The 15,760-nt window shown below is 36.4% G+C and overlaps 1 protein-coding gene across 7 annotated transcripts in view; it reads right to left on the bottom strand.

Moving 5' to 3' along the window:
- GAPVD1 (GTPase activating protein and VPS9 domains 1) overlaps positions 1 to 14,457 on the bottom strand; it is a 75,367-nt gene extending 60,910 nt beyond the window's left edge. For all 7 annotated transcript variants that reach the window (XM_012555360.2, XM_023730739.1, XM_012555363.2 and 4 more), the window contains exon 1: positions 14,342 to 14,457. The gene's annotated coding sequence lies outside the window, so the exon portion shown is untranslated. The remainder of the gene's footprint in view (positions 1 to 14,341) is intronic.
- Between the last annotated feature and the right edge of the window lie 1,303 nt (positions 14,458 to 15,760).

Below are 15,760 nucleotides of genomic sequence, written 5' to 3'. Positions count from 1 at the left end.
CGTGCTAAGCATCTTTTTTTCTTTAATCAAGTTCAAGAATTATAAACTTTGTTGCTTTCTTTTCTAAAATAAGCTGGTCAGAATGCTGTCAAAAACAAGTAGTGGCTTACCTACAAAAAGCAGTACTTTAAAAAATATCATTGTATAAACGTATAATACTTTTATTACCACACAAAGACAGGAAAGTGTCAGTAAGCCACAAGATACAATCCAAGAGATCTAAAATAGGTATTCAGACTTACATTTTTGCCCAGTTTTAAATGTATACTCTGAACATTGTTTTGTACAATATGTAGCACCTGCCAGATTATAGTTATATGTTCTCTCTCTCTATCTCTGCCACTAGACTGTAAACACTAAGGGAAAGGAATAACTCAACTGTGCGTCCTAGTATAGCTGATGGCAAGTGAGAGCAGTTCAAAAATGCTAAATGAACTCAATTCAGCTAGCACCAAGTATATGGACTCACACATTTTGAAAAAAATAATACCACACCCTACTTAACAGGTCACTACTTAAAAACATTAGTTGTGAAAAAGGATTTGAAAATCTGAAAGGTAAAGTCTATAAAATTGTTCTATCTTCCAAGCTACCACTGTAATGCAACAGAAGTAGCAGCCACCAGATATAGCTTAAATAAAATTTAGGCATGAGTAACTAAAAGTGGGAAGATTTTACCATATGGAAGACAACAGGCAAGTAGACATTAGCAAATAAATCGGTTTCCTGAAAACTAACAATAACAACATTAATATCAAACTAATATTTATTTAGGACTACTTATGCCAGGCACTCTGCTAAGGGCTTTTAAGTATTTTTTCCCTCATTGAATCCTCACAATTCCATGCAGGTTATTCTGTCATTATCCTCATCTAACAGTTGAGAAAAGTATTGACATAGTAAGTAGCTAAGTCAAGATTCAAAGAGACTCAGATCTGTCCGATTCCAAAGAAGCCCTTGCTCTCAACAAATTATCTAAACATACCTACTTTAATCTCCAGTTCTATCAATAATGGACTCCTTAAAGTTCCTTTTGCCTATTGGTTTTTACAAAACTTCATCTGACTGTGGTAAAAGCTACTTAATTTTTGTTTACACTCAAACACCATATAAAATACAGGTGTCCTCCAGCCGTCATCTCTTGGCTGAGCTTAAATTCTTCCCTTTATAACAAAACTCCTTGAAAGATAGACTACTTGTTAACATTATGGAATGCAAACTTGTTAAAAGACTTATTAAAAGTGAAATTAAAGGCCAGTTATCTTCAACCTAAGAGCATTACCAATAATATAATATTCCTCATCACACACAAGTGCAAATAAAGCATACCTTTGCAAATAAATTGATACATCTAATATAAGACGATCCCATTAAAAATGACACAAATAATGCAAACTAAAGGTAATCTAGTATCCTGGATGGTACCCTGGAATAGAAAAAGGGTATTAGGTGAAAATTAAGGAAATCTGAATAACCTATGGACTTTAATAGTAATCTAACAATATTGGTTCATTAACTGTAATAAATATACCATATTAATGTAAGTTATTAATAAAAGGAAAAAGTTGGTACAGGGTATATGGCAACTCTCTGTACTATCTTCTCAATTTTTCTGTAAATTGAATACCTGTTCTAAAAAATAAAGTCTATTTTAAATAGTTTCTTTAATTATACAAATAATATACTTCTAAATTCAAACACTCCATTTTCAAACCTTTTTTCAGTATGAAACATTGTACAAACTTGAGAAAAGCATTTGAGCAGTGTAATTTATTAAAATCACTGACAATCACCACCTAGAAATAGGATTATCAGCTATCCTACAGAAATTTCATAACACAAAATTTCCATTGCTATATTAGATTTTACACTAATTCCTGGTCAGTTAAAGCAAGGCAAATATATTTCCTAGCCTGAATTGTTTAAGAAAAGCTAGTTTTTATATTATCTCTTCTTCTCTCTCCCTAAGGGAAAGATTTAGAGAATATCCTTTAATATTACCATCTGCCTCCCAGTCAGTCCAACATTTCAACAGTCTCTTCCTCTTCTCTCCTTGCTGTTGTTGAAACAATCTTTCAAAAACACAAATCTTGCCATGCTACTCTCCGTTGCCTACAGAGTGATGTCCAAGATCTGCTACATAGCATCAAGCCCTCAACCATGAAGTCCCTTTTGTATCTCCTACCTTATCTTCTGTCTTTTCACTTCCCTAAATCAGATGTTGCTGCCATAATGAACCATGTTCCATTGAAAACATCATATCCTAAAGTCTCCAACATTTGCGAATGCTATTATACATGCCCGGGAAGTCCATATTTGACTGATTCTTTAAGGCCTAGCCCCAAAATCTCTTCCCTTTGTGAAGCTCTCCAGGAACTCCTTCTGCCAACAAACAGACTACCTACTCAGTTCCCTTATAACACCAAATAACACTGAACTACTAAATGGGAAAATCATTCCATTTTTGAGTCTTTCAGTCCTTCTATTTACATCCTGGAGAAAGTCAAAGTAAGGTGTCAATTTGTCTTCATCACTTCTCTAATACTTGTGTTAACCTCTCCCTTTAACAAAGGATAAAAGGCCTCAAACGCAGTACCTTCTGCAAATGGTAGCTAACAAGGTTTTAATAACATTGTTTTGCTTTTATTACATTTATTTTAAGTTGTCTATTTAGGGTAAGTGATGCTAGTCTTCCATTTACGGAAATAGCAAAGTTTCTTTAAAAATACTTTTTAGTGTGGCACAAAATAAATAATAGCAAAAGTAGTATGCAGACTTGGGGACAATCATGTTACTCAAAGGATTAAGCCTGGGAAACATTTTTATGAACTAATGCCTACACAAGGCTGTCAGTTACTGTTTTTGTTTACTTGTACAGGCACTTTTCCTCATAGTAGTTACATAATATTCATATTAATAGTTCCCTGGGTGGTGTGTTAGGGCAAAAAAGGACATGACCGCCTTTTTTTTTTTTAAAACAACCTACTATATGTTGGAGGCCTCGAGGCACAGTAGTGAAGTACTTGGCCAGTGGTTCAAACTCACCAGCTGCTCCTCAGGAGAATGATGTGACAGTCTGCTTCCATAAAGATTACAGCCTTGGAAGCCCTATGGGACAGTTCTACTCTGTCGTACAGGGTGGCTGAGTCAGAATCAACTCAACAGCAATGTGTTTGGTTTAGTTTTACTACAATAGTATCTCCTGCTCAATCAAATAATTTTAATCTGAGCATTTATTTTAATTACCCGCCACTTTTCAGAAATCTAACCAACTCATAAATCAAGAGAGAGGCGTCCCCTGCCTTTTCACAAAGATAGTGCCAAAGTGTAGAAGCAAGCACCTGCCCCTCCGAAAACCCAAGCCAAAAGCAAAGGCTTTGAAGGCCAAGGCGGCAGCATGGAAAGGCATCCACAGCCATACATAAAAAAGAAGATCCATAAGACACCCATTTCAGCAGCCCAAGACACTACAGCTCCAAAGGCAGCCCAAATATCCTCAGAAGAGTGCCCTCTGGAGAAACAAGCTTGACCACTGTGATGGTTAAGGTTGTGTGTGAACTGGGCTGGTCAAGATATTTTAGAAGCCCTGGTGGTGCAGTGGTTAAGCATTCAGCTGCAAACCAAAAGGCTGGCAGTTCAGATCCAACAGCTGCTCCTTGGAAACCATACAGGGCAGTTCTACTTCGTTCTGTAGGGTCGCTATGAGTCAGAATCAACTAGACGGCAATGGGTTATATATATGCTTCACTGGTTTTGCTTCTCTAGAGAAGCCAGCCTAAGACAACCACTATGCCATCACCAAGTTCCCCTTGACACTAAGTTGGCCATGAAAAAGATTGAAGACACACTTGTATTTATTGTGATTGTCAACGTCAACGAGCACAAGATCAAACAGGCTGTGAAGAAGTTTTATGACACTGACATGGCCAAGGTCAACACCTTGATCAAGTCTGATGAATAGAAGGCAGCATATTCGACTGGCTCCTGACTATAATGCTTTGGATGCTGCCAACAAAACTGGGATTATCTAAACTGAGTTCAGGTAATTCTAAATATAAATTTTTTCACTAAAAAAAAAAAAAGACAGAGGTGTCCCAGCAAATATCTCTTTATAATAAAAAAAACACACTGAATTACAATGATTTGTCTACATGTCTGTTTCTCCGTACAAGACATCTCTTTTAGCACAGGAACAGTTTCTTATTTTATAATGTTTTGTTAAATTACATGATCTAAAAATTGTCAGGCATTAATAATATACTGAAATGAGTTCATTCTCACTCAAAAAAGTGGACAGACAATATTTACTGTACTTCCTTAACTTATTCATTCAACAGATGTTTATTAGACACCAGCTATGTGCTGGGTGCTGATGAAAAAGACAGACAAGGTCTATTCTTGAGGAGCCCGCATTCTGGTAGGTATGCATGACATTCTAATGGCAATTTTAAGTGGCTTCCACAGACCACACCCCCTATTTACACCCTCTATTTAGAATTTTTTGTCTACTTCTTTCACTGGCCAATTAAATCCACTTAGGCTTCAGGGCCCAGGCCATACCAAGGAGTCTTCAGTGACCATTCCCTTGACTCAGAGACTTCTTCATTTGGGCACATCTCTATCATAGTAATTCATACTGTTTGCAACAAAATGGTGTTTTCTCAACAAAACTCTACCTTCCCTGAAGTAGGGATGTATGCAACTTGGTATCCCCACTACCTAGCATAGTGACTGGCACATTGCAGGTACTGCATAAATGTTTCTATATTAATGAATAACTAAATGGTGAAGAACAATGCTGTTAGGAATTAGTTAAGAATTAGACAAGCTGTTGCTAACTCAGTTCCAAAATGATTAAAGAACAGCAACTAAATTTAAATTGAAAATATCTACTAACTTTCCCATAAGTACATTTGAAACAATAATTAATGTACCAGAAAAAATACTTTCTCACAATTAGAACACACAGATTAATGTGGAAAAATCTTTCAAACAAGTGATACTTTATAACTTTAGTTAGTATATTCAAAACAAGAATAAAATATCATAAAGAAGAGTGGACTTAGTACCAACTATTCCTGGCACAAGTACAAGGAATTGAAAGATACATTTATTCCTTTGAAGATATAAGTAATAAAAAGCCAGGTAGCATTCAGAATTCAAATACTATAACAGACTTCTTGCTATGACACCAGAAAATCCAGACCTTACCAAAAGTAAATAAATTCCAAATAATTTTATTCGCCTACACTATTAATTTTCCAGCGCTAAAGAAGACATATCAACCACAAAAATAATGAAAATCACAACTGAGAGAATATCAAAAACACTTGGATAGCTAACAGGCATTACTTAGTAAATACAAATGTATCCTCACTATTCCAGTTCAAAACCTTGACTTTTTAAAATATCACCTGAGATCATTACTAATGGGATTGGCAATATTAAACAAGATTAAGTTTGAAAGGTCTTAAGTTAAATAAATTATCGTGTATTCGTGCCACAGAATACTACACAGTTTATTAAGGAGGGGATAGAATTACATGGAAAGATGTCCATCACATATCATTAAGTGAAAAATCAAACTACAGAACAATATGCACTGTAAGATCCCAGAGGCAGTGTAAGGGTTAGAAGCACAAACCCTGAAGCTAAACTATCTGAGCTCAAATCTCAGCTTTGACATTCAGTAGCTGTGGGAACTCTGGCTAGTCATTTTATTTCTCTCAGCTTCTTCATCTGTAAATCCATATAATAACAGAATTTACTTTATAGTTTGTTCATAGGATTATGAGGGTTAAATGAGTTGATATGTGTAAAGCACTAAGCAAGCAAAAGTTCTAACTATAATTTTTGGAAAAAGAAAAAAACTTAAAAATCCAAATCATACAGTACCTGCATCTATGCAGGGGACCAGAGAAAGCTATCGCTTTCTGCATTGTTTTGAATTTTTTTTTTAACAAAGAACATTTATTACCTTACATAATTAAAAAAAGAAAGAAAAGAAAAACAAAAATTTGGCACCAAGATTTCCCCTGCTGAAATATCTGCTAACTCAGGACCAGGCAAAATCCTGTGAACAATAACATTTTTTAAATGTGAAAATTTTCAAATCCAACAAAAAAGACACAGAATTTAATTTTCAGATAGACATAGTTCAACAATACTAAGCTACATTAGCAGTAAGCAGAACTGCAGTGGCATTAAAATTATATTCCTTTGTTTCTCAGAGACAAAAAAATGATACAAAAATATGCAGTGTAGAAATAGGTATTTCAGTATAGGAACAGATGAGTATCAGGAACTTTTACAATTACATAAACCTCCATTAATTTTAACAGTCTGAAATTAAATACCACCAAATCTAATTTCCTTCTACTCAACAGTCTTTAATGACAACTCACTAACACATATATAAACCTGGAGATCAAAATAAACTAAATAACTAAAGAAAAGCCTAAAGTCCTTAGGACTATCTGCAAACTTTTAAGAAAAAGATTTTACCACCCACATGCTTTGAGGAAGCTTTGGTCCCCTGGATAAACTTAGCTTCTTCCATAAATACAGTGGATGTACAAAACAACCAAATGGAGGAGCAGAACTAGAAGTTTGAGCTTCAGCTGCATTTCTACTGAGCTGTAATACTGGTAAAGCCTGTTTCAAGATCCAAGCATCCACCCTCAAAAATAAGAAAACCATGTGAACAGCAGGCTGTCATGTCCATTTTATCAGATTCATCACAATGGTATTTCATAAAAATTATAAATATTCATTATTGTTGCTGTTAGATGCCATCACATCAATTTCCACTCATAGCGACCCCCTGTGACAGAGTAGAACTGCCCCATAGGATTTTCTAGGCTGTGATCTTTATGGGAGCAGATCACCAGGTCTTTCTCCCACAGAGCTGCTGAATGGGTTCAAACCTCCAAACCTTTTAGTTAGCAACTAAGGGCTTAACCGTTGCGTCACCAGGGCTTCTACTAAATATTCATTACCAAACTACAAATGACATTACTATCACTGATTGTGTTCTACTTGAAAGGAACCTTCTGGAACACACAAAAAATTACAATAGCTTTTCAAAAAGAAATCAACCATTAAGATGCCTCCATAAAATTATAGAAGTCATAATTTTAAACAGCTATATAAACAAGAGAAGAAACTCAATGAATGTTAGCTACTATTATCATTAAAATAAAGCTCTGAAATGATGGAACAGAAACTTATTCATAGGGAAAATTAATAAGTCACTTTCTGCCACAATCTTCAATAGTTAAGATATTAAAAGGCACTTTGTTTTAGAGGAGTCAAAGTTACATTCCCTGAGTTCTCAAAGAGGTAGTACAGATGAACAATTACCATTTAAAAAAAACAAAAAAAAAAACTATTCTTTTGTAAGTTTTTCTGGGGCAGAAATCTATTCTTGTAAACATTTTACAATTCTGCCTTAAGTAACGTGACTTTTAGACGTAATGTATTTTTAATCGAGTAATAAGGATTTATAAATAATGAAAGTAAAATCAGTCTTCTGCATTAGAAAGTGAAAGAAGGCAGTTCAGAGTAGGCTGAAAATAGATTAAGTTTAGCCTAAGTTATAAAAACTTAAAAAAACAAGTATTTTAAATTAAGACTAAGTTGTTTGAGAAGATAATATATGACTCTGGTCCTGAGAAAAGGGAAAAGGCTAATATCCCTTGAACTAACTGTTCTGCCTTTTAAATTTTCCAAAAGAAACACTACACTTTAAGCTTTTCAAAAATTCATGAAAAATATATTAAAAACATAAATTAATAAGATTAAAAAAAAGGAACTGAACATGTTCAACAACATGCTTTCCACAACTACCTGGCGTGGGTGTACTGGCATTATAAGAGAGCAAGACCAAGCAAGCACTTTCTCAGACAGACATCTTAGATTAATGAGTAGACATTCTGTCTATGTTTTTACGGTTACAAGACTATGCTTAATGCCTTATAAAATATGGCTTACACAACAGTTTATGAGAACATAACTGACTCTATATATATAATTACAATGTTAGCATTAAAAGTCAGACTTTCCTTTCAGATACAAATACTTATTAGGTATCTGGTTCATATTCAAACTTAAAAAAAAATTAGACACACTTATAAGGTCTGTAAGTTGTTTTTCTTATTTTAATTCACTCCACCATTCATTTCTATATATTAAATATGAGAACTTGAAGTATCAACAGATATTTACTGCCTCCTCTGACCACAGCATTGCAGAGCTCAAAATTGGGTCTCAGCCTATAAACAACAAACAGTGTTCTTTTAAACATCTTTAAAATCATAATACGTATTTATACATATTCAGAAAAGTTAGAAAATATAGGTAAGCACAAACAAGGAAATTTTAGTCACCCAGAATTTCAGTAACCAGAAATCAAACAACTTGGTGCCTAAAACTTCTTCTCAAATGTATGTACAACACAGAAATTATTTGGTCCTAGTTCCTTTACAAATGAAAACATCTTGATTAGGATTAAGGAGCTAAAACCAAAAATAATTCTATACAAATGTAAGCTTAGGTAGTTAAAATGTAAAAAATATGTAACTGAAAAAAACAAAAGTTCTGAAATCTACTCTGCCCAAGAAAAAATTAATTCCAGAGAAGGAAAAATGTGTTATGAAAAAAAAGAAAGGCTCTGCAAAGTTGAAGGGAAAAAAAAAAATCTTTTGAGATCTTTTTTCCAAGTGCTAACCTTTCCAAAGCGAGTGAAAAGGGATTTCACTTATACTACGCATTTTAAAAAATATCATACTTTACCTTCGAGGTTCGCAGAATAATGTATAACCAACTCTCCCCAATACATTCACCCCTTATTTTAAAAAAAAAAAGAATAAAGTGAAATGTCCACTGTGAATATATCCACTTTCCCTCTTAAACCACTAAATTTACTACGAATATTAGGGATAACTTTCCCCTAATGTTTCCCTAATAAATAAACTAAAATGAAGTATGTCACTTTTACGGAGATCTGGTGGCACAATGGTTAAGTGCTCAGCTGCTAACCTGCCAGAAGCTCCATGGGAGAAAAGACCTGGTGATCTGCTCCTGTAAAGATTACAGCTTCAGAAACCCTATGAGGCAGTTCTATTCTGTCCCATAGGGTCCTATGTGTCAGAATCAACTCTATGGCACACAACATCACATTCAAACAGTCAATTTCGTATTGTTAGTCACACCCCCAAAAATGTTAATACATATGGTCACAATCCCCAGAATAACATTAAAAGACACCTTGTGAAGGTTGAGAAGGGACAGTGTTGACCTGTCATGGGGTTGTTAACCATTGTCATAAAACAATATGTGTACTAACTGTTTAATGAGAAACTGTTTGTTCTGTAAAACTTCATCTAAAGTACAATTTAAAAAAAAAAAAGACACCTTGTGAGGTGGCAAACACTGTGTGCCATTACTGGAAAGCAGTTCACAAACCCACAGTAGAGCTAACCAGGTGAAGTGGGAAGTGACAACACTGTGACAATGGCCAAGAAGACACCAAAAGATAGGCCTTGTTTTAAAATCTGGGGTGTGGTACCAAGGTGGAAAAGATTAACAGTTGACTGAAAGCTGGAGCACCAAGAGATTACTAACGACTAAGTGGAAGCCACACTCTTGATTCTTTCCACATATTATTAGATTTAATCCCATGTGATACGTATTCATCACCCCCATTTTACAGATGACAAAACAGGTTCAGAAGAGTTAGATAACTCACTGCCTGATCATTCAGCTATGATGCAGCAGAGAAGGGTTTAAAATCTAGATAAGTTTGACTCCAAAGCCCATATTCTTTCCATTTCCCCATGCTGCTTCTCTGGCTCTTCAGTTTACTGACATCCTGTGAGCAATGCAGTATAGTAGGCTCTAGGAAGAGTAGTGATCCATCTGGAGGTAAATGATCCTGCACTGGCCCACAATAAACTTCTGATTATAATGGGGTAAAAAGCTGGGTAGCCTGGTTTTCTCAGACTTTTTTCATCCCAAGCTACCTTTATAATCTCTTCCTTCATTTTTCCCTCTCACACATTTAACACACTAGCTCCCCCTCCCCCGAAAAAAAAAGACTTGGACGTTTCCCCCATTGGATTTACAAACTCTTTTGTCTTTTCTTTGTTCAAGTTGTTCCCTCCTCCATCTGGAGCCCTTCTCCATATTCCCTTGGCCAATTACATCTATGATTCAAGGTCCCGTTAAAATGTCATCTCCTTCACACAGCACTCCCAGATTCCCCACTTCCTCATTGAAAAGTGGTATCTCCAATCTAAATTTGCTTGACCCTTTATACCAGTACCTCTACTAAGACCTCATGACTTTCCGAAAGTAAACAAGATTATCACGCCACAGATTACTTATTAGTTACAAAGGAAAAAAGGTGCCTCTACAATAGAAAACGAGTGATTACCTTAATTAAATGATCAAATTCTGCATGAATAATTAAACCGACATCATGTGCCTCTGATGTCATACACTGAAAGAGACCTAAAATCACCTATTTAGCATTTTGGACACACAGGTGTAGACACTTCTAAAAATGTCACTGTCACGTGAGACCAAAAAATAAAAATAAAAAAGGCTGGAGGGCATTCTAGAGTGAATGAGACAAGCAAATGCAATGCAAGATCCTTGACTGGATCTTGGATTAAAACAAACAAAAAAACTAAGGACAGTATTGGGACAACTGGGGAAGCTTGGATATGGACCAAGTATTATAAAATCCGTGTTAAATTTCTTGACTATAATAACTGTATTATAGATATATATGAGAAAGCCTTTGTTTTTGAAAAAATACATGTTACAGTATTTAGCGAGTAAAGCGCCCTGATGGTATTTAAACCTAACTCTCAGATGGTTCAGCAAAAAATGTCTGCATTTATGTGTTTTGTGTAAACATGACAAAATGTTAACAACTGGCAAATCTAAGTGAAGGGTATATGGGTGCTCACTGTACTATTCTTGCAATCCTTCTGTAGGCTTACAATTTTTCAAAACAAACAGTTGGGGAAAAGTATTTAAAACTTATGGAGTACAAAAATAAACCAACAACAGAAAACACAGAAAGGTGCAAAGAATAATTTAGCACACATATTCTGCTTCCTGAATTAATACTGCCATAGTTGTCATACTTGCTTCTAACTATATATATATATATATATATCCTTTGCAACCACCTCCCCTTCTTGTTTCCTTAAAGAAACTGTGAAATTATAGGGTAGGGTATGCCTATTTTCAGTTTTACTAAGTACTGCAACTATTTTCTCCAAAGGTGGCTGTACTGATTTACACTCCACCAGGAGTTTCTAAAATTAGCATTTCACCACATATTCACCAATACGTATTGTCAAACATTTTTTTTTATCAATCTGATGTGAAAAATGCTGTATCACTCATTTTAATTTATATGTCATTGATTAATAGGGCTTGCATGATTACTAGACTCCTGAAGAACAGTATAGTTCTAAAGCTAAATTTTCAATGCTAATATTAGCACCAGTATCTCCTTTAAAGCTACTTTTTTTAGTTTTGACAGAAGCAAATCTGTGGTTCTTTAGGATTCTTCAACTCAACATATTGAACAAGATAGTAATTAAGTAATAAAATAAGCAACCCAGAATTACACAATAAAAGAACCTCAGCAAAACAGGAACTTTACCTACAGACCTTTTATTTTATTACATCATCATAGAAAGTTAAGGATATTCAAAACCTACATGCTAGCATGTATTAAAATGCAGTAAGAATGGTTAGTCCCCTATGAAACTAAATGCCCACAAAAGCATCAGTGTTTGTGAAATAATTTCCTGTCTTTTAAAAAATATAAGGTGAAAAAAATACATATATATATAAGATGAAAAGATTCAACTCCTATACATAATATTATTTGTAAGATTTTTAAAAACAGACGTGCTTTATTCCTAGAAACAAAAAACCTATGTCGTATAAATTAACTCATTCATTTATTTATTCAGCAAATATTTACTAAGCATCTATTATGGGCCAGCTGCTACTGTGGTACAGTGCTGAAGAAGACAGTCCATTTTCTCACGGTGCTGACATTCTAGTAGAAAATACAAAGATTAAAGTACCAAACAAATATACAGTTAATATAATCTCTTATAGATACATGCTTTTAAGAAAATAAAGAGGCAAGGGACAGAGAATGACAAGAGGAGTAGAGTAAGGGCACAAAAAATGGCAGGCAAGACCTCTTCAACACAGTGACTTGTGATATGGTAATGTTCAGTTCAGCATAAACTGTTTCGGCACCAATAACCTGTTTCATAAATACTTTCTTTCACCTTTCCATACCTCCTTTATTTCTTCCAGAAAAAGTGTGCTGCTGTGGTTTTCCATTATTGCTATTATTTTAGAAGAGAAAAAAATTTTCACACAAGATGTAACAGGTCCTTTACAAATAGGTGCACATTTCAAGCCACACATATTCTGAAAAAATGTTAAGGGTAATTTACCAGTGAGAAATTTGATGACAAAATGAAGCTGATCTACAAAAATTTTAAATGGAATTTCAAGAGAAAGACTTCTCAACTCTCCAGCTCTATAATCTGCATGCTTACTTTCTATAACAGATGAAAAGAAGCATAATAGCAATAGGAATATATATTTGAAAAGAGATCCTGCTGCTTTTCACTTAGGGTAGAAAAATTAGGATGCTCCCTCTTTAAAAGCCACACTATCTACCTGATTAAACTAAAACCAGGACACACTAAAATTTCCTTTCACAGATTTACAAAAGAGCTCGGAAGGCTTCAATCACTTGTATTCAGGAGGTGCCTTAATACAAAAATCTAAGGGCCAAAGTAGTCACTGTCCTTTCTTCCTCAGATAATTTTGCTGATTCTCCAGTATCCTAAATGAAATATCTGCCGTCTATTTTTCAAAATTATTATTTTGATCCCACCCAAATCTTTATTTTTATTTCCCTAATTACAAAATTCGCTCTTTCATCTGTACTATCATGCTGTCTACTTTATCTTCTTTTTAATCTAATGGTTCAACTACTTTTCCAGGAAGGCTTATAGATCTCAAAAAACTTATTTCTACTTCATGAGGTCTTAATCTTTTTGTGTCAAGGACCCCTTTGGCAGTCTGGTGAAGCCTATGGACTCCTCAGAATGCCTCTAAATGCAATAAATACATGGGATTACAAAGGAAATGAATTCTACTAAAATAATTAACAATTAAAAAACCCAGATATGCTAATATATGTATGGCTTTAGTTCCACGTTAAATAACATTTCCACCAGTAGGTTTAATAACTACTATAAATTTGAAGAAGTGATAGACATAAACAATATTTTGAGATACTTGCAACTATAAACATGATAACAAAAGTATCAGTAATTTTTATTGATGACAAAGTCACAGGCGTTGCTAATACTGTGGTTTATTGCCTACGTTCATAATTGAAGGAAATGATAAATTTCAGTCAGCAGTTAATAAAAATAAAGATGTAATTTTATCCTCATTTTAGTTCAAGGAGCCCCTGAATTCTATCCACCAACTGGTAGACCCCAAGTCCAAGAGTCTTTCTAGTTCAAAGCCCTGCACAAACTGATTTTTGTCATAATTTTAAAAGCAGTTTTCTCCGTTGACCAAGCTCTCATCTGAACATATCACCACGCTTCCTTGCTTTCATGCAGGTTTAAACACAAAATCCTATTTATTTCTGCAGTTTGTCCAGCTAGCACCCATTAAATTTTGCCCAGTCAGTAAAAGGTGGAGTTGAAGGAAAGGAGATAGAAAGCAACCAACATTCCCTCACTTTCGGACCCCCAGCAGCAAGTGGAAAGATGCTAAGTGTAGTGTGTATGTTTATGATAGGTGGGCTGCCCCCAGTTCGTAGGTACAGCTTGTCAGAGTCCCCGAAGCACGACTTCTCCACCAGCAGCACTCAGAAGACATTCCATCTCCTCCTTGCCTGTGTGCTCACTTCTCAACCTAGTTCTCATCTGAATATATCACCACGCTCCCCAGGGTCGCTCGCCTCTGGCCCCCACCCGAAGTCGCCCCGAGGTCTTCCTTTCCCTTCCCATCCCCCACGCGTCCCTCCCTCCCGTCCACCCCAGGCTACCCTGGCACCTGCATGCCGCCACACCTCTTTTCTGGGGCTAACCGTGTCTTCCCCCATTCCCACCATGTCTGACACGAGAGGGAAGCGGCCAGGGCTCCAGGAGTCAGCAGGCCTGGCGGCCCGGCCGTGAGGGTCAGGCTGCGGCCCTAGGCCGGAGTGGCCGGGCCGCTGCACAAGATCCACGCGCCCAGCGCGGGTTAACCGAGGGCGTGCACTCACCAATGTGTTCATGCGGAGGGGGGAACCCAGGTCCACCGGATGGCCACTCGGGGCTCGCAGACGGGACCCTCGCCGTGAACTGCCACTGCCGCCGTCGCCGCCGTCGCCCGGTAGTTGCTTTCTCTGCGTCCTGCGGCGGCAGCGCTGCCACGCCAGCACGCTTGCGCGGTGCCGTGGGGGCCGCTGGGATCGGTAGTTCGGCCTCGACGGCCAGCTGCTCCCCTTCCGCTTTAGCCAGCCATATCCGCCGCGGGCTGGAGCGGTCATGGGTGTAGGAGTACAGGAAATTGCCTTCCGGGAAGTTGTGATCAAGCATGCGCCCTCGCTTCCGCGTACGGTAATGCTGGTCGTGAAAAATCCATCTGAGGAAGTATGTCTAAAGTAAAACAATTTAGACCGTTTATGTTTTTTATAACAACTCTCACTTGTCGAGGACACACTCATTATTCGAATGACAAATACGCAGACAACACTCCTCACACACCTTACCTCGCTTTCTGTTAAAAAATGTCGTTGATTATCTTGGGTGGTATCTGGATTTTCGGAATTAAACTTGGTTTCCACAACTTAGGTTATCAAACTTAATTTATAAACCTTTTAAGTAAATCAATTGAACTTATAATTTTAAAAAACAAAACCCAAAAAAAAAAAAAAACCTTCAGGTTAGCCGAATTGAACAGTAACAAACATTAGAATTGGAAGACACCTTAAAGGTCATTAGTCCAGCATCCTGCCCTGAGCAGGAATTCCCTCTTGTACATTCCAGCCAGATCTAAGTTCCATTTCAACAGTTCAAATTTCGGAGTGCTCACTACCTTTAAGTGATGCAGGCTGCTCCAGTGTTGGACAGCTCTAAATGTTAGAAAGTTCTGTCCCCTGCTGAGCAGAAATCTGCTTCCCTTTTACTTTACAATGCTGGTAGTTATACTGCCTGGAGCAATATAGAATGTTTTCCACTTGACAGCCCTTCAAAAAATTGAAAAGAATGATTATGTCCTCCAACGCTGGGAGTCTCCAGGCAAAAAAAGAAATGCAAAAAAGTAATGATCAGTTTTCCCAACTATTTCATATGTGAATCAGCTCCCAAACTCCTCTCCATCTAGTCATCCTCCTTGATAGGACCTTTTAAAATTGTCAAAATTTTCTTCATATTTATTCCCTTATTTTATTACCACAATAGCATTCTCTGGTAGGCTAGTCAGCTATTATTGCTATCATGTTGCCATTCAACAGATTCAAGAATTCAATTTGATCAAAGATTATTTATCAGCTCTGTTACAAGGCATAGCCCAAAACATTAGGGGGATGAAAAAAGCAACAGATCACAGCTCACAATCCAGGATGAAAGAATAACTTCCACAGATCAAGGATCATAATAATAAGTTAAGATACAAAGTAGTATGAAACTCCTGAAGAAAG

Source organism: Trichechus manatus, unplaced genomic scaffold, assembly GCF_000243295.1.
Source record: "Trichechus manatus latirostris isolate Lorelei unplaced genomic scaffold, TriManLat1.0 scaffold00038, whole genome shotgun sequence".
Taxonomy (NCBI): Eukaryota; Metazoa; Chordata; class Mammalia; order Sirenia; family Trichechidae; genus Trichechus; species Trichechus manatus.
The sequence above is the reverse complement of the archived record's forward strand: the minus strand, read 5'-3'. Positions and strand labels throughout refer to the sequence as shown.